This window comes from Limanda limanda, chromosome 4 (assembly GCF_963576545.1).
Source record: "Limanda limanda chromosome 4, fLimLim1.1, whole genome shotgun sequence".
NCBI classification, from domain to species: Eukaryota; Metazoa; Chordata; class Actinopteri; order Pleuronectiformes; family Pleuronectidae; genus Limanda; species Limanda limanda.
Window position 1 is genome coordinate 2,379,277 of NC_083639.1, and position 19,517 is coordinate 2,398,793.

General features: G+C 40.7%; 1 protein-coding gene across 1 annotated transcript in view; it reads right to left on the bottom strand.

Moving 5' to 3' along the window:
• The window catches only part of smarcd1 (SWI/SNF related, matrix associated, actin dependent regulator of chromatin, subfamily d, member 1), a 320,795-nt gene that overhangs the window by 104,452 nt on the left and 196,826 nt on the right, over nt 1-19,517 (bottom strand). The window lies entirely within an intron of this gene.

The window sequence follows — 19,517 nt, forward strand, 5'->3', positions numbered from 1 at the left end:
ACCTATATAATGAAGGTGTAACTTCTTCCTTTTCATATCGCTCATACTACTGAAAAGAAGTTTAATCCAGAGAAACAAGATCTTACCTGCGTGAGTCAGGGTTTTCACAGCTGATTAACGTGTCTATTTCTGTCTCCATTTAATATCTAAAATCTCCCAATCCCACCTCCTTATACACAATATGGAGTGAGTGTACTGATATATCATAATTTTTTACTCTTAAATTTGTGATTAAAAACAAAGGAGGTTTTACTTTTGCTTACATCTTTTACTTAAATTCAGACATTAAATACAGACTCTTGAAGGCAAGTTTACAGACAGGGCTGTTTATTGTGTTGTCAGTAGAGGGCGCTATTTATCTAAACAACACTGAGACACGTCTCTGGTGTAAATTAATAGGTTCAGTACAGTACCTTTAGTTACAGTTTTGCATTCACAGATTTTCAGATTATCACATATAGAACACACATGGTCAAATATCTGTAATTTGCAGTTGAATATAACTCATAATAATGAAAAGCAAAGTACGTTAATAGAGAACTGTATTCAGGTGTTAGTATATTACACCTATTAGAAAAAGAAGCGGCCCTGCAGGAAACTGCAATCAGTAACTCTAATGGGAATAATACAGTTGTTCTTCATTTATAGTCATACACTTTCATTTCAGGTTTGACATTACTAGTACTGCACACTGTTGATCACAGAATAACACCTGCTGCCACCCCCCTACAATGCTATAAGGAATCCTACAGCACATTTACAATACTTGCATTGGGTATGCGTTCCTTGTTTTTTACAATGTACAGTCTTAATGTTGAATAGTTAGATTATCTTTAAACATCTTCTTATTAAAATAAAACTAATGGTAGAGAAGGAGGTATTTATTTTTTGATTGTACGTTTGTGCCTGAGAAAATGACAATAAAGAAAACTTTTTTGTTTCATGAGAGAGAAGTAGTTAAATTAAGTCTAAAATCAGGAAGTTAGAAATAACCTGAGTTTACATGGCACAGTCCAATGGTGGAGGAAGTACTCAGATTCTTACAAGTAATAGACACTGAAATAACTATCTACACAGTGAAAATACTTAGAGCGAACATACTTAGTTCTGTTCCTCAAAGTCTACCAGTTTCAGCTCACTCATTTAGCCACAATGCCATTTCGGTTTGGACCACTAAGGGGTGCCAAAGTTTTCAAATCCACACTACGGCTGTAAACACTTGATCAGACAGTTTATTCTGAGCAACCACACTTTTCTGTGTAATTTCCTTTTTCTGATTTGAAAAAAACAAGCATTGAAATGAGTATTTAGATGTTCTAACATTGACAGAGAACCTCAGACTGTGTGGTGAGTTATCATGTTGCTGCTCAAGCTCCATGTGTTTCATACAGAACATGCTGTACAGTTCAGGTGAGTGGGCGCCTGAATGGGGCTCATGTGGAGAAAGGAATTTGCCTCTGTACTGCATTTCCACCACAGGAACTTTTCCTTAGGGAACAGAAACCTTTTGAAGAACTCAGTTCCTCTATGAGAAGTTCAACCTGGGTCGGAGTTTGTAGAATTGAAGCTTTCTGATTGGTCAAAGACGATAGTGTTTCCCACAGTGTTGTTCACCCAGCATAAAAACAAAAGCACAACATTTAGCTTGTTGCTGGTGGCCATCATTAGCCCGGCATCGTCAGACCAATTCACATTTGGAACCCCTCTCGCTTTATGTACAGTTTCCATTATGTTATCATTGGTCACAGACGCAGCTGGACCCATTTGACAAAAAACAACAGAAAAATAGCTTGAGGCTCTTGACATAGTATTGTGACTGTTTTAAACCTAGCAAAGCTTTAGAAGAGTCTTCAATTGACACAAGTAACAGGAATCACAAATGAACACATATATAATAAACATATAGTGGCGACAATTACATTACATTACATTCAAATGTGGGTTTGGCCAATTGAGTGATTTATGCTTTTAAAATTAAAGTGTCTCATGCTCATTCTATATGTCAGATTTCAGCTTATACTTAAACCATGCATTTTCATTGCAGATTTCACCTACAACTGAATGATCTGAATACTTTGTCTTTACTTCCTCTTCTCACACTTCCAGAACAGTTTCTGTGGGAAGAAAACAAGCGACCCACATCCCCAAGTGCCCCATTGGCAATAACTGGGAAGCACAGACACACACACACACACACACACACACACACAGCATAGGACCAGTCAACTGTTCACACAGCAGGACAGAGGAGCTCTGGCTCCATTGGAACAACATTACCATGCCGCAGTATATTACCTTATTTACAACCATGTGGAAAAACCTCTGAATGGATCCAGTCAGGCTTGTAATAAATGTTTTATCTGTAGTTCCCAATGGGAATTTAACGTTGTTGTTTTCACTCTAAAGGCCCCATAAACTTATTTTTCTCAATCATCCTTTAAATGTTTGTTATGTGATCCCACAAACACTCGATGTGCTGCTTAGGTTTGACAGTTTTGTTGTTTTCACTTGAGGAATTTCTCTTTTCACAGGACTGAAGTGGGCAGGGCTCACGTGAGGAGATGATGTCACGTTCATCTGCGCACCATCAGGATGTAGAAACAATGATGATTATACATATATCTGCAGAGATGGTTAAAGATTTTTTGTAACATTAATTGTTGCTTATTCAATTATGAATATTATGTAACTTATAGAACAGATTTTTAAACCGATGAGAATGATCACCTTTTGGTCTTTGGCAAAGAAGATGCAAATGTTTGGTGTATTTGACGTAATCAAAGAGCCATCATGTTAAATAAAGATTATGTGGTAACAAACAAAGGATTCACTTCCCTCAAACACAAGCAATGATGCTGGTGATCAGGTGAAGAATAAGTTGGTTGTGCACATTTTTGCAGCATCAAAGTCTGTTTATTTTACCACTTTTCTTACATACCAAAATACAGAGGTCCAGATCTTTGTGACCTTGATCGAAGGACGCCAAGATGAAATTAAGTTTGAGTTGTATAGCTCATATTCCCCAGTCACAATTGCCTCATAGTCTGTACCTGGTGTGACATCCTCAGTCCTTAACCATTGACTTTCGGGTGAGGAAAAACCCTGAATCCCTTTTTAACAGGGGGAGAAAAACACAGAAACCTCAGAGAGAGTCACATGTGAAGGATCCCATTCCCAAGATGAACAGAAGTACAGTAGATGTCACATGTAACAGAGCACAGAAACCAAATATTTAAAACATTCATGAGAAAATACTGGGTTTAACATAAATGGAGAGGTTTGTTGGCTGCCCTGGTGTAAACTAAGAAGATAATGCAAAATCTATTTTCAATTACAAAATTTATGCTGGAACATTTCAAAAAGGTCATTGTAAATATAATACATGCATTTAAAATTGTCAACTAACTTTATTTGTTCATATACAGAATACATAAATCAAGTGTTTGACCCTTTTGTCTACATTCTTCTCACAAAAACACAAATCTTCACCTCGATAATGCGTTTGCTGATTGTCCCCCCTTGTACCCACTAACACCAACACATGACACTTGTTTTGAGTTCATCTCTACACACATTTCAGGTGAATGACACTTGGCAGCGCTCCAAAGCAAACAGTGAGATTGAGAAACCAGAGGTAAAGTTACTCCTGCCTGTGTTATAACACTTGGCAGTATTTGTGTGTGCTCTATCTGTCCGTCAAAGGCTTTGAGTTCAACACTTGCGAAAAAGCCAAACAACATGGCAATACTGAATGTGTGTCAGCTGTTGGAGAGGCTGAGGGGACAAACACATCAAGGCTCGTGTTGTTAAAGGCCAGAGAATCGACAACAGCAGCTATGGGATTTACTGTAACTGTTTTCATGCTGTTCTTTTACACACATGTACAGTGAACGATCAAGAACAGATTATGTTACTTTTTAAGAGCAAATGTTATAGTATAATAATAACAATCAAGTTAGGAATATTTAAATATTAAGGGGGAAACTGGGGAAAAAGTAGCATAAACAGTGGAAAATAATAACAATAATAACAACATAAATAAGTCAAGTGATGAACTATTATGAAAAGGTAATTTGTTGACACAAATCTACAGGATAAAACAAAGTAAATAATAACATAATTAATTTTGTCTTCATGAGCAAAAACTGTAAATTAAGAGGATACTGTATATCTACAGCTCAGTGCCTCATTAAAAGCAGGAGCTACTTTGACCCTGGACTTTATCAGCAAATGCTGTGAGCAAATACACTGAAGAAATACAACTGGAACTAATAACATTTTTTATTGAGAAATACACATTAAGCTATAGTTTTCAACAAAAGTCCTAACATTTCTATAATTTTAATCTTCATTACAAAGAAAGGAGAAAAGGGATAAACATTTCCTTTGTACTTTACAACCCCTGAACAAATACATCAATAAAGTTATATATAATTGGGAGGTTGTCTGTTTTAACTTTAAATGTTTGTGTATCATTCAGAACTTACAATCATGAATTCAGTCGACTCATTTTTAAATGGATTATTTACTTAACACATCAGATTTAACGGCATCACTGTTAAAAATCTTTCACAGGCACTGAGTCATATTTAAGGGTCATATTGATTGAAACATTTTCAAACAGGCTTATTGTGACAGTCTGGCAGAAGCTATCATGAAGGAAAAAGCCTGTCTTGACCTCAAAGGTGCCTCCCTGATCTTTGCAGATGGTGGGGTTGTTTTGAATGTGAGGAGGCTGGGATGAGAATCAGCAGCTGTAGGTTTTGGGTCAGAGTTGCTGCCCTAACTGAAGAAGTTACCTTACTGTAGAGCTGTGTGCAGTTCACTTCGCTCTTTGTGTCTTTCACAAACCCATTTACTTGTCTGTCACACTCAGATTGAGCATTGGCAGTATTGAGAGAAATCCTAGCTGCGTCGCTAGCTTGTTTAAACATTCATAAAGTTTTTAGGGTCCTGTGCAGGCAGGATTCAGCAGAAACTCAGTTGAGACAGATGTTGCTGTGTGTGTTCATGAGACAAGGTTACAGTTCTCAGTAGGCAGAGACCTCAGTTTAACACCAGCCCTGCTCTGTAAAGCTGCTTTTAGATATGCACTGAACTCCGCAGATCCTCCTCCGCATATATACAGAAAGACGTCTGTGCAGAGAACCTCCCGCTGCATTGTGCATGTTTAAAAGGCAAACTCTAGGTAAACTCCGGACCCAGTTCTCTGGACTTTACCAGAAGGTCATGTTTGAAGCCGGTTTAAGAGTATACTGGGTGCGTGTCCTCGCCCTGACTGATCAGCTGTGAAAGTTAATCATCTGGAGATACCCTTCCAAGGAACACCCCCTTCTGGTTTTGTGAAAATACGTCACTGCTTTTTTGAGTTATTTTATACACATACAGACACACAGACAGACATGAGAACAAGAGGCTGCTCCTGGATATGCCGCAAGGGTCCTGGGCCTGTCCTTAAAGATACGATAAGGATAAGCAGCCCACACATGTGGAGGGAGCTCAGAGTAAAGTTGTTGATCCTTAACATTGATATGAGACAGACCCAGAAAAAACTGGAGAGATTATATATCTCATCTGGCCTTGAAACACCTCGCACACGTCACAGGGGATATCAATGTGCTCATTTAACCTGCTGCCACCATGAATTGACTCGATACAAATCATTTATTAAAAGTGGATACAGCATACAGGTTTGAGTTGAATTGTGAGATGTTGCCAGGGGCTTTTTTAGAAGGTAAACGATAGCTAAAACTGCAATAATAAAAAAAGATAAAAAGGAGTGTTTGATTTGTAAAACAAAAAATAAATAAATAAAAGGACGGAAGGAAGGATCAGCTGTAATCCTGGTTTATTCATCCACATTTCATCAGGTTGTTCAGTTGCTAATGCTAATTCTAATGCTAATGGTCCCTTAACTTTTGAAGTGTCACCTGTTTGCCAATTTGTCTAAGAGGGACGTCAGTATGCCTGAGCCTGAAGGTTCATCTCATTGGTTGGATTTCCTCACCTGCCACTCCAACCTGTATATTCCCATGAACACCAGTCTGTTCCCCATCACTTAGAATCACTACTGTTACCTTAATAGGAGGGAACAGAACATTGGCAGCTTCACTATGAGTCATGCCAAGATGTAAATGTTTCTCATGAGATACAGACTCAAGGTTCACCAGAGACAGGGTGACCACTCCTGACACCAAACATCTAACCTAAAGCATTCCTACAGAGGCCTCCAGACCTCACAGGCCTAATATAAGTCATAAACAATTAAGTTATTAGAGTGTGTATAAGCAACACATTCCCTGACACTATGGCTTGATGGATAATAATGTAAACATCTACAGGGCATTCAACTTTCGCACTTTCCCAGAGTAAGAGGTGAGCTCATCGTAATGGCAACAGTAAGCAGACCTGACACGGGATTGGTGCTTCATCATCTGAGCTAAAGTGAGGCAGAGATTCAGAACAGTCGAAAACAACCTTAGCTTCCAGTCTGCTTCAGTCAGATGAAATTAGGGCGACAATGCAAAACTGAGTGGAGTGGATATTTCAGCATTTGCAGCCTTGTAGGTATCAATCTGCTGTTTTGATCGATGTTATGAAACTGTCACCTTATCTTACACGACAATAACACACACACACACACACACACACATTTGTGCACGTGTCCAACAAATGGAACAGAGACCATGGTTTCACAAGAAGCTACTAGTTCCCCCCCCCCCCCCCCCTCCAACACACAAACACACACGCACTGATACAAGCATGAGCACAAACTGCCAAAATGTGTAATAGTTATTTGATCAGGTCATGTTGACAGATCGACCCTGTAACGACAAACAGACGGACATCTCCTCTGGGCTCACCAGGAGGCAGCAGACCGCAGGACCCTGACTTCCTTTGCGGGCCGTTAATACAGAACACAGCATGGGTCAAACAAATAAACAGGCCACTGGACACGCACAGAAACCCCCCCCACACACCCCCCCCCCCCCCCCCCCGGCTCCAAGCTTACCGATTGTGTCGTGTTACCGTAAATGGGCGACATGAACTAAATGTTTTTTTGACCCTGTGGCCAAAAGCTTGATAAGGCATTGGAGGATGTCAATTTACAAAGGACCAGTCCAACAAGCAATAACAGGGAATGGTGAAAGAATAAACAGAAAGATGAAAGAGAATTTAAAAAGAGAGATATTCACAGACAGAGGAATTCAAAAAGGTCAAACTTTGATAAAAGATGATGTAAGTCATTTTAAAAATTGATTGATGATCGTTCAGACCCTTTCTTATTTTTATTTATTATTAAATGTACCTGTTGAGTGATTAAGACAGAAATTAAAGCTGCAACACATATCTTTGAAATTTATTTGCAAATGTATTAAAAAAAATCTGATTTCATGATTATTATAATAACAAACTGGATGAATGTGAGCTACAGCAGTAATTACAAATACAGTATCATCAATATGTGCTTGGTTCGTTTTGGACCTTTAGATGTTTAATACCTTTGTTTAACTCTTAATCCGAAATGGACGAAGGGCCATAAAACAATAAAGTCTGATCACTTACTGATGAACTCCATGTGACATACTCAGAAACATTGTTTTGTCAAATGAAACACTTCACCCTAATCCCTTTCTTCCTGAACTCCTGGTTTTCATTTCTCCTAATCCTACACGGCCACAAAAAATGAACTTTTCACTCTGTCGCACACTTAGTTTTGAACTGCCGACTACACACTGTAACTCAACACAAATTACAGCAATAAAATCAGGCCTCATAGAAGCTGAACTTAATGCTGAACAGAGCCAAATAAAGTTTTACAGCGCCCTTTGGGAGAAAATGACTTCCGCTACAGTGAAATAATATTTACCACCCAATAAACTGTCACTAATGCATTATTAAGAGTAACCACACCTCACAACTCTTATAAGAAACTTTTACCAGAAGTTAAAGTGCTCCAAGTTTTCTTCTGATTATAGGAAGTTAGCCCACAGAGACACAAGACACCTCTCTCCTACTGACAGAGTGTTTTTCCACTTTGTGTCCGTGGTCAGAAAAGATCACAACAAGTCAACAGCAGATCAGAGTCCTGAGGCCTTGAGGAGGTGGTCCAGGGAGAAATCAATACCGTCAAATCAAGTACAGTAGCAAAAAAACAGGGTTAGGAAAGAGCGAGAGAGATGGAGAGAGACGCAGAGGAGAGTACAAACACACACACACACCCACACACACATACAGGTTGGTGTGATTACGCAGTGAGGGGTTAACGATCAGATGGGCGGCCTCATTGGTGTAATAACATCTGAGCAGAGGTCAGTCACTCTGTGGCCCCGCTGGCCTCCGACTATCATCCGACATGGATGCACAGTGAGCCTGTACACGCACACACTGTACACGCGTAGTTCATACATCAACATTTGACAAAAACAAGTCAACCAGAGCCAAAGCACCACCATTTTAGGATCTGTGCTTCCGGCCTCATTTTGAAGTGAGTTAAACTTTTTATTGTTGGTTTGCAATCCACTGTCCCCTCCCTCCGCACTCCTGCTGCCTCAGGTCATTGAACACTGTATTAAATGTACCAACAGTTCAGACAAACAAGCTGTACTGCTACGTATTTTTCACGTCAAGACAGCCAATGGTTTATAGTAACATTAACTCATTGAACTTAACACATCAGTCATGAGTAAAACAATTTGTTTCCACTAATGGACAAAACGTCTGTATCGAAAATACTTGTACAGTCAGTGGAACCTTACAACCAGTACAAGTGTCATGATAAAGAGTTACCATTGCAAACATAACCAGGCAGCGCTACCACATACCCATGGACCCCAGACCCACAAGACTCCTAAAATCCACAAATTGACATATCATTTCAATCAGGATCCTTTCATTCGTGACAAATTTGTCGCAAAAAGGGTCTCAAAGAGTCTAAATATAGTTTTAAGACATTTCAAATTCAAATTCAAATCGAGCTCAATTTATACACATTGTTTTGTGTGATTTAGTAAATTCCTGTTTATAGACTGATTTCATTCAGTGAATAAAGATTGATATTGTTTACAGCCTTTGTTCTCTTACCCATTTTGGGCTTAACTAAATATTTCTATTGAGGAAAATATACCCAAACTATTACCCCTCTGACTTAACTTGTGTTTTCTTAGGGTCCTAATCAATTTTGACTGTCAAAAATCTTGCTGTTTAAAACTCAGCATTGTGTGAACAGTGGTGGAATTCAGTTGTTATGGGGTTATCCAGTAGTGCTGGTTCATGTGTTCTCTTAATGTGACTAAATTAAAGATATTTTGCTGCATGCTGGGTTTTAACCTTCAACATAAAAAATGATGCAAATCTATCACAAAATGTATTCTTTTTTATGTATAAATAAATCACTTCTGAAGATCTATTGGAAACGTCATTAATGACGCACACGGTTTCACGAGGTACTGCATGTTATCACCGTCACATCCACACAAGTACGTGTTGAGGGGAAAAGAGTGTGTGTGTGTGTGTGTGTGTGTGTGTGTGGGTGGGTGTGTGGGTGTGCGGGTTGGGGGGGCATCACTTTCCACCATGTTGGCACAGGCAAGGTCGACCGGTGCATGTTTTTTAGCTCCTTCACTCATTTACCTACCACTACCACCCCTTTCACCCCGCACACACACACAAACACACACACACACACACACACACACACACACACACACACACACACACACTGAGGTTGCAAGAGTTCAGAGCAGGGTACACAAGGACCCCTCTGAACTCAACAGGCTGGCTCAATTTGCAACGAATATCTCACCTCAATTGCACAGCTCATAACAGAGTCTCCGTGCCCTCGTTACCTTGTACAGACACAAACAAATAAAAAAACTCCGCTTCATACACGACCGTGTTTTTCAAAACAGCCGGGCCAGCCCTGATCAACCTTGATGACCTCAGGGCTTTGTTGCTCCGTGACATCAACACCGACGCCAGACAGATGTGGTAACAACCAGCATAAATGGTGGTTGGAACCACAGAAGACTTTGTAAACATGTGTGAAAATGGTGGAAAAACAGCAACATAGCAAGAAAGCAAGAAGACAGAAATGATGGAGCGGAATAATCACAAAGTCTATTGAGTCGTGCACGTGTTAAGACGTGCATGTGTGTTCCAATTGTGTGTCATTGCAAGAGTTTAAAAAAAACATTTGGCTGAAAGTGGAAAAGTTAATTAATTGTGTTCCCAAAGCACACAAACAGGAATTACAGTGCACAGTCAATCATACATCAAAATATAGAGATAAACCTTCAAAAACTGTCAACGAGAACAAACAATACTGAATTACTAAAACTATTGAATAACTGTTGATCCTCTTCTGAATCAATGTTAATTTTCTACATCTGCGGCTGATGGGAATATCGAAATCGAAATCGAAATTTAAATCAGGTTTCAGAGTATTACAAAGGACAGACACTGTCCTTTAGCAGCTGTTAGAGGAGAGAGCGCAATTTTAATCCTCGTGGACCTAAGTGCAGCCTTTGATAATGTAGATCATGACATTTTAATTGATCGTCTTAGAACCTGGGTTACCATTAAAGACACTGCACTTAGTTGGTATAGTTCCCACCTTTTAGAAAGAACCTTCTCCATAACCATAGGAAAATACACATCCTCCAAAACTCAGCTTACCTGTGATGTACCACAGGGTGCAATTTTAGGTTAGAATTTTATTTTCCATTTATATGTTCCCTCGTGGCCAAATCCTCCGACACCACAATGTCCTGCTATGCAGATGATACACAGATATACCTTCTGCTGGGACCTGATGATCATGAAAGCCTAGCTGCTGTGTGATGGTGAGTTCACCAAGAAACTACAACTGCAGTGGTGAAAGTGTTGTGGAAATGCCGGAGAAGCCTAAGTTGTTGTGTGTGGGTCCACAAGCCCACCAGGAGGAGCACACAGCTAGGGGACTGTCACCTTCTCCTACAGGAGCTTTGTGTGGATGTGGTTTCCAGGGCTCCCCTGAGGCTGTGCAGTGACTGGTCCGATCTCCCTCTAGCTTGGATCGGTGCCAAGACCTGATGGCTCAAAAAGTATTTACAACTCAAAAACTCAAGGTCATAAGTAATTTTATTCAATCCACCTGACGCCATCAAGCACATTGACTGTAGCCACACCCTTGGTACCCTGTTTGACACAAAACTAAACTTTCAAGCACTAATTAAAAAAGGTGTCCAGTCCTGCTTCCTGCAAATCAGAACCATCTCCAAATCAAACCCATACTGATACAACCAGACTTGGAAAAAGGAATACATACACTTGTTTTCTTGAGACTGGACTACTCCCTCCTCTCTGGCATAAGGCCGGTTTCAACTAGAACGTTTTTGTTGTCTCTGACAATATGATATTTGAACGACAAGGTCTTAAATGTGCTCTGAAAATTGCAAATCAAAGGTAAACAGAGACATGAACCTTGATCAGAATGTCCAGAGGCGAAAGGCTAGATCTGATTATTCAGATGTAACACAGAGTTCTTACAATTACTGCATTTAACTGTGGAAGAACTCAATATCCCTTGACTCCTAAGGTTGTTGATGACAGCGAAGGTAAAGTAGACTTTATACTGCATCTTGTCAGGTAGTCACGCAGGTTTAAACCCCTCTCTCTGTATCTGTATTCAACAAATCCTGACTGACGACACACTGTTCACACCCACTTCATGTCGTTGTGTACAGGTCACAAAGCAGACACTTCTCATGTAAACAATTGAAAACAAAACAAAACAACAGCGAGGGTTGTCAGCCGTTTGTGATTCTCGAGTGCTCTACTGCTTCTAGGTGGTCTGCACCGGCCTATTTGCAGGTTTACATCTTCTACTCACAACAGGGCGAGTGCCTATTCCCCTGCAATGGTTACAGGTGTGTTTTTCTCTTTCCCTCATCCCCTCATCCCCCCCCAAGTACAGTAAATCTTCCCAAAGAGAGCGATCAAAACACGGCCTTGCACAACTCCTGTCTGGAGAAGGAAGAGTTGATGAAAAAACTTGTTGTTGCCCACATGAAAGCCCATCTCCACTGAGAGCCTGTGGATGTTGGTGGGGGTTACGTTTGAGTTACTGCACTGCCTCAACATGCTTGTTTTCATGGCCTTTATCTCCATTCTTTTGAGACTCTCGCTCCTTGTGTTTACTACGTCATTGAGCAATGCGGTTCCTTTCCCAATGAAACCCGAGAATGTTACTGTACGCTCAGGAATGTTTTTCACCCGGTGAGTGGCAGGGTGTGTTCACATCCCCTCCCCTGTCCCTAAAAAGCCCCCATGTGAGGCTCCTCTATTTGCTTGCTCTGTCTTTATGAATGAGAAGGAACTTGTCATGGGAAAGATGAAGGCACAACTTTTCCTGGAAGTTTGCGAGGGGGCTCCTTCTCTGTAAAACCAGGGCTCTGGGTAATCCTCATAACAGAGGAATGAGTGGAAATGAGTGTAGCAGTCCATCATCCTGTAGTAAACACCACTGCCCTACAAAAGAGGGTTGTTATGCTCTTAGACATTTTTTCACACATGCTCTGAATGAAGGAGACTCCGCTCCGTGAGGCTGAGCAGTCAGTGGAGGGGAATCACCATCAGTCCATCAGTCAGCCGGCTCACGTGGAACCAATTTATTTGTATTCACAGAGTTATTTGACATCGAGAGAAACATAAGTAGTAACATTGCTGGGTGTGTGAGAAAGTCTGTTTCCCTGTGTCTGTTTTTTGCCTGTAACCTAAACCTGACCTCCACTATTCATCTCCAGTTTCCCTTGAAGCCGGCATCACAGGAAATTATGATTTAGATGGGGTATGTGCCAGATAACACTTATTTTACACGCCATACACCAAGATACAATAAAATACCTCTAATGTAGTCCCAGTGAGCAGATATGAGTTCCCCACAAACGGACGATATTAGCCCTCATCCACTGTTGTTTACTGTATATCACTTTCTTATATCTATATCCATGCGTCATTTGTAAGTTTGACACTTATGCTCAAATTGCTGTTTGGCAGGATCTGAGAAATGTATCCCTACAGTCACTTTGTGGCTCTGAACAAGGCTCATAACAAACTTTTCAAGTCTGTGTTCACAGAACTTTGTCCAGATATTCATGGTTTCCAGAGGATGGGCCCTTAGGACCTTTGTGATCCCTTGAGTTAAAATGTACCACCACCATGTCGAGGTTTGTATGTTCAGCATTATATACAGCTGTCACTGTACAGCCTCACAGAGCCATGGCTACAGGCTCTTTGCAAAGGGAACTACCCATGGTTCATAACGCTGTGAGATGGGTAAACAAACCGAATGGTGTTGAAGGAGGATCCATACCGAAGTTGACAGTTTTAATGTGTGCATAAGCGTGTGTTTCAGAGCAACAATTTGTGTAGTAAGGTGCTCTATACATTTACATTTGTTCACGATGATGCAATTTTTTTTTAAAAAGAAGAAATTTATGTTTAAAAATTACCTTTAGTCAATAAGTTACCAGCCTGGAACATGATATCCAGCCGTCAGCAAAAAAAAGGAAAGAAAATAAAATATATATACAGTTTTAAGTCCAAAACTAATCTACTTACTCAAATAGTATTTGAGATCCAGTCTTAGTTTTGCTTTATGCTTTTCACAGCTCAGTATTATCACATTCAGAGTTTGTATCCATGAGAATGATTATTTATTAGGATACAAATAGCTCATAAGAGCAGGCTTATTAATTTCAGATTTACAGAACACAGCGACCTTAAAGGTGTATTTTTCTGGACCAGCTAAAGGATGTTTTTAATTCTCTAACCACCATGAATAAGCTCAGATGAGTCACGTGGGTGTGTGCGTCCAAACCTCTCTGTGTTCTGCCATGCACGGCCTCGTTTGAATGCCCCCCCATCAGGCAGGCTGACAGGACATAGGTGCATGATGACATCCACCCGGAGCCTTTGTTTATCATAGATAACAGAGGCAGGGCGATGAGTTGATGGGGCCCCGGGGGTGTACTGTATCTGTGGGTCAAAACTTTGACAAATTTACTTCTGAGGTGCAGGTCAATGGAGGGGTCAAAGTTCACCGGAGTGTGCCAACGATGTAATCAACGAATTGATTGGGGTCATGGCAGCGATGGTGACACACACGCCGCATAATAGTCATAGTGTAACATTTATTTTTGATCAGTAGTTATTATTGCTACTGCACTTGTTGCACTCCTTCACTCACTGACATCACTTCCTAAAAACGATCACACCCGTTAATCTATTGGCGCCGCGCCCACAGAAAGTAGAGCAGTTACAGTAAGTCAGCGTCTTCAGCTGCATATCAGAGCTCACTGACTTCTAGTCTCTGTTCTCTCAAGGTGCTGCTGCTCTCTAACCAGCAGAACAAATACATGACAGTCAAGAACAATCAGCCATTGACGGTTAGTGTTCATGACCCACTCACCCTCTGAGCATTTAATCTACATACTCACATATACAATCCATATATACACACGGAGTACATTCTTAATGATGTTGTCAAAGGCAAATACATGTAATCACACAAAGGTGAAACATAGCATGTGGTGGTACTTCATGGCAAGAAGGTTTCAGGTTTGAATCCTGGTTCCACCGGGGTATTCCAGTGTGGAGTTTGCATGTTTCCCCTTGTGTCTGTGTAGGTTTTCTCCGGCTGCTCCTGCTTCTTCCCGCAGTCCAAAGACATGCAGTTGGGGATTACGTTGATCGGAGGCAGTAGGTTGTTTGTGAAACACTTGCGACTTGTCCAGGGTGTGTACCCCACCTCTCACCCAATGGGTTTGGCTCCAGCTCCCCCATGACACTCAAAGGATACGTGGTAATGGATGGATGCATAATTATTAATATACACAAGGGATATAAGGATAATTGGGAACAGGTAAAAAAACTTTGGGGTATGGGGAACACACTTTACAGGAAGTAAAGTAATCAAAAGACAAACAAGAAAAGAGCCTGCAAAGTAAAACAGGAATTAACAAGTTTAAAGTCTAAACAATTTTAAATACAAACCAAAAAATTCTTTATAAAGTAGATAATGGGACAGAGAGACTTGTGACTTCTCCAGGTTGAACCACGCGTCTCATCCTAAACAACACAGCTACCGGTACAGTTTGCCAATGTAGGTTTCTACTGTATTTTAACGCATTTTAACCCAGGACATCTACAAGACCAGTCAAACTTCACTTGATATCAACATCCATTCAACGATCCATCCATTATCTATGTCCTGTAAGGGCTCTGACACTCCCGATGCTGTGAAGTCATCTCTGAATGTTTTTGTGAAGAAACATTTTACTGTAACTGTTTTGCATACATACCACATAACAAGAACAGGCCTGTAGCCTCTCTTCTGTCCCAGCGCTCTCTGTTTCCTCAGCTTGCTGCTGTCAGAGAGGAGAGAGGTGGGTCCTCCTCCATCCAGGGAATCCTGACCCAGATACTGAGCAGGCCTCTCCCGCCGCAGCGCTGAATGCAGCCTGCAGCCAGCAGCCTGCAGCCTCAGTGTATAGGAGGAGGTCAGCAAGTTCACGGAAATCTCCTTCCTCACCAGCTCCAGCTCTTCCCCATCTTCTTTATCAATAGGAGTGACCTACTTTCTGGCCACAGTAAATAATCTATAGGCTGTTGTGGCACCCATGAAATAAATAAAACCTTTGTTTGTCAGCGTGTCAAATCTTTTATGTTTCGTGATATTAAAATTGGCTTGATATCAAGAATTTTAATGCACAATCATGGCTACACAGAAAGTGCAACGAATCGGGACACACTGAGTAACGGTGAAGAGGAAAGGCTGTATGACAGAATAAGTAGTTAAAAAGCAAGCGGGGAAATCTGTTGCCGGCACTGTCAACACTAGTTAAGAATATTTCTGTCAACTCTGTGGGAGCCTGAGCCGGCGTGATGTAGGGCAGAGGGTGGAGGATGCATTACTTCACTCCGACTCTGTCGTAAATATTTTCATTCTTAGTAAGAGTGAGCTTCGTGGAAGGGGGCACCTCACATTCTAGGTCAGCGTCGTCATGCGACCGCTCCGGCTGATGTGACTGTACGGAGCATATCCATCTCAACTAAGGATCCCAGACTAATCTCCTCCTCTGTGGCCTCCAGGAGCACGGTGGTCTCTCGCCACGCAGATGAATGTGTGCCTGTACTCCCACAGATGAATGTGCATCTTTGTATGCATGCATGGCCGTGCTTCTCCTTCGCATGTGCGTAGATACGGTTCAACCTCCGTTTCAAACCCGATCACCGAACCCATTGACCTGTCAGTCAATTGGGATGTGAGTGAGTTTGAGTCATCAGGTTTGCCTGCCCTGTGTGCTGATGACTCCGCTGCTGCTGCCTGAGAAGGTCAACTGCCCCCTATCTCAGTTCCTCACTTATCTCTGTGCCGGCCGATGTCCCGACTACAAAGCCCTCGCTGATTTCAGCGTAAGACACAAAGAAAGTGGAGTCGGGGGGTGATCAAGGTGATATCTAAGTGAGGAGATGATGAGATGAGAGCTGAGTGATCAAGGATCTGGAGGAGTTCAGTTGATTCAGGATGCTTCAGCTTTATTTTACACAAATCATCTTATTAAAGATGACACAAGAGATATGAAGAGAAAAATCCGCTGAAAAAGTTAGTCCTTGTTCTTTTTTAACCAAGCTAACGATGGACTGATAATGCTTTGATATTGATTCATGCTATTTACTTATATTCTGTATTTTCTGCAAATTCATTTTTTCCTATGTCAAACACAATAAAAACCAGAGATATTATTGACTTTCATTTGTGTCATTTTTCAGACCAAATTTTCTGCTTTTGAGTTTAACCTGTAAAACGGTAATTATTTTTATTGTTATCAGTGTTCCATGAATGAGTAAATTACACATTTTGTTCCTTCATACTAAACATCTGAATCAAACATAGTTACAAAAGAGAGAAACACAGCTAATGCAGTTGTGTTAAATTGTGCAACACATTTGCGATAACTTATCGCAGTTTCTTCCAAAAACAACTTGTGCTTGTGTTTCAGCTAATATTTAATATGGAAAGACAAAATGTTCCTTGACAAATATTCGCTGATTACCCCTGATGAGGAAATCGAACAAACACACGTCAACAGTTATTACACTTCAGCCCTCTCTCACTTATACACAAGGCCATGGAGGGGGGCTATTGCGTCGCACTATTTGCCGACAGACAACCTCACGACAAAACATGTTTTCTGTACGACTTGCACCGTGCGTGCTGCCAGCTGCCGTGACACTGCCAGTGTTACCTCGTGTTCAATATGCCAGACCAGACCAGGACACTGCGAGGTTGAAGTCCTGGGATGAAGCCTTGCTCAACAACCTGCTGTTCCGTTAATAACAGCAATAACATCAAGAGAGAGAGAGAGAGAGAGAGAGAGAGAGAGAGAGAGAGAGAGAGAGAGAGAGAGAGAGAGAGAGAGAGAGAGAGGACAGTTTCTCTTCAAGTTGTAGAAATACCTGAGATTCATCAAACCAATTTGAGTAGTTAGTCTGTGAGTAAATGCTGACTTAAGTCAAATGAAATACTCCTAATTCAATTGTTTTTTCCGTTTTGGTTAGTCGTGTATTTCTGTGGCATATGTTGATTTGCTGGGAAATTTGTAAAATATAGGCTGTGAATATGTTACCTTTTATATTCCCATTATCTTCCATCTGTTTATTTTAACTTTCTTATTGTTTTTCATTATTGTATCTTAATTTTTCTCTTAATCCAAAAATTGTTTTTACTCCACACATTTGTTCTGTACTGTTATTGCCGTGGAGATCTGCATGAATCTGTACCAACATGATATGAAATAAAGTTTGATTGATTGATTGATGAAGTTTGAAATTCTTGGATGTTGTCTGTGGCCATAATGGTCTAATAAAAGGTTTTGAGTGGCATCATGGGACACATGTTATTACTGAGTGGACCTTATTTAGAAATAAATTCTATCTATTGGGTGAATGAAGAGATTTTTGCCGAAGTGAGATGTTGATGTTACATTGAAAAGTTTGTTTTTTTAAAGTTTCTTCTTTAACTTGCACTTACCTGTTTTTGAGAAATTACGATTATACACTAGCTACACTAGCTACACCTCATCATTTTATTGTAAGCTGTCCTCTAGTGGCTGTATTCATTATGACGGGACAAAAGGAGGAAGTCAGGCTATGTAGGAGCAGAAACTCCTAATGGTTGGTTTGGTTGGACGACTCTTTGGACGTTTATGTAGCCGAATGAAAACACTTTGGTTTGGGAAGATAAGAGTGTGGTTTTGATTAAATATTAATAACCATATTGGGTCTAAAACCACTGTGAAGTTTAATATTACTGCTGTTACACAAAGTGGATGTGAGATCGGATATTTAGGCAGAAAACAAATATGTTGTCATTGAACATTGAACTACTACTCTATATTCAGTATTGACATGTTGCTGATAATATATAATATATTTGCTGTTGTAAATTAGATGAATAGCACTCTGGTATCTGTATAATGAATGTGTCCCATTGACTTAATCTCACATAGAGACTTGAAACAGGGGGAAACACGGAGCCTGGTTTTGCTCTAATGCAACACATCCATCTTCTAGCATCTCGAAACCTCATTATTTGCTTAATCTGTACGGAAACCGTGGAAAGTCACAGTGTCCTGCCAAAATATACACTCCTGTGCCGGACTTGCAACATGTAAAACTGCAACTTGTGTGTTTTTGCTCACAAGTTCTTTTTGCAGATCAAACAAACAAAAAACAACAACCAACGTGTAAAACGTGTGTGAGCTTTAAAAGCCGATGTTTCCAGACCGGCTGTTTGAAACCGGTGTTGATCTTCTCTTCTAACGTCAAGCAAGAAAACACACACGCGTGACACGGCACCTTCCATTCCATATTAATAATAAATGGACAAAAAAAAAATTACAAACTGGCAAAGCTGCTTTATATCATGTGATACTAGTTCATGTCTGCCGTGCTCTAAACCCCAGGGAGCCAAATGAACCCTATGAGCTTGTATGTGCAGTTTTTTTCTCTTTCTGTCTTTTATTTTGGAGGCTGGGGGGTGATTGATGTGTGTGTGTTACACCTGGGGAGGCTCTCGCTCACCCCCCAACACGCAGCAAACACCAGTCAGAGATCAAGGGCGCTGCGATGCAACCTGAGTCAGTGAATGAGAAATTTACAGGGTAATAATACTGGGCCCCGGCACATGTTATTTAAGCCATGCCAGCTCCTAGGGGGTAGTGTGTGTGCGTGTGTGTGTGTGTGTGTGTGTGTGTGTGTGTGTGTGTGTGTGTGTGTGTGTGTGTGTGTGTGTGTGCTCTATTTTTCTTACCTAAAGGACCTTTCGAGCAGACACACAGGACCAGTAGTCCTCACCAGAGGAAGTAATAAAGTACAAATACTTTGTAACTGCGCTCAAGTGGATCTTTCCGATATCTGTACCTGAGTAATTATTTTTCTGATGAATATTTATTTTTACCATTTAAACACAA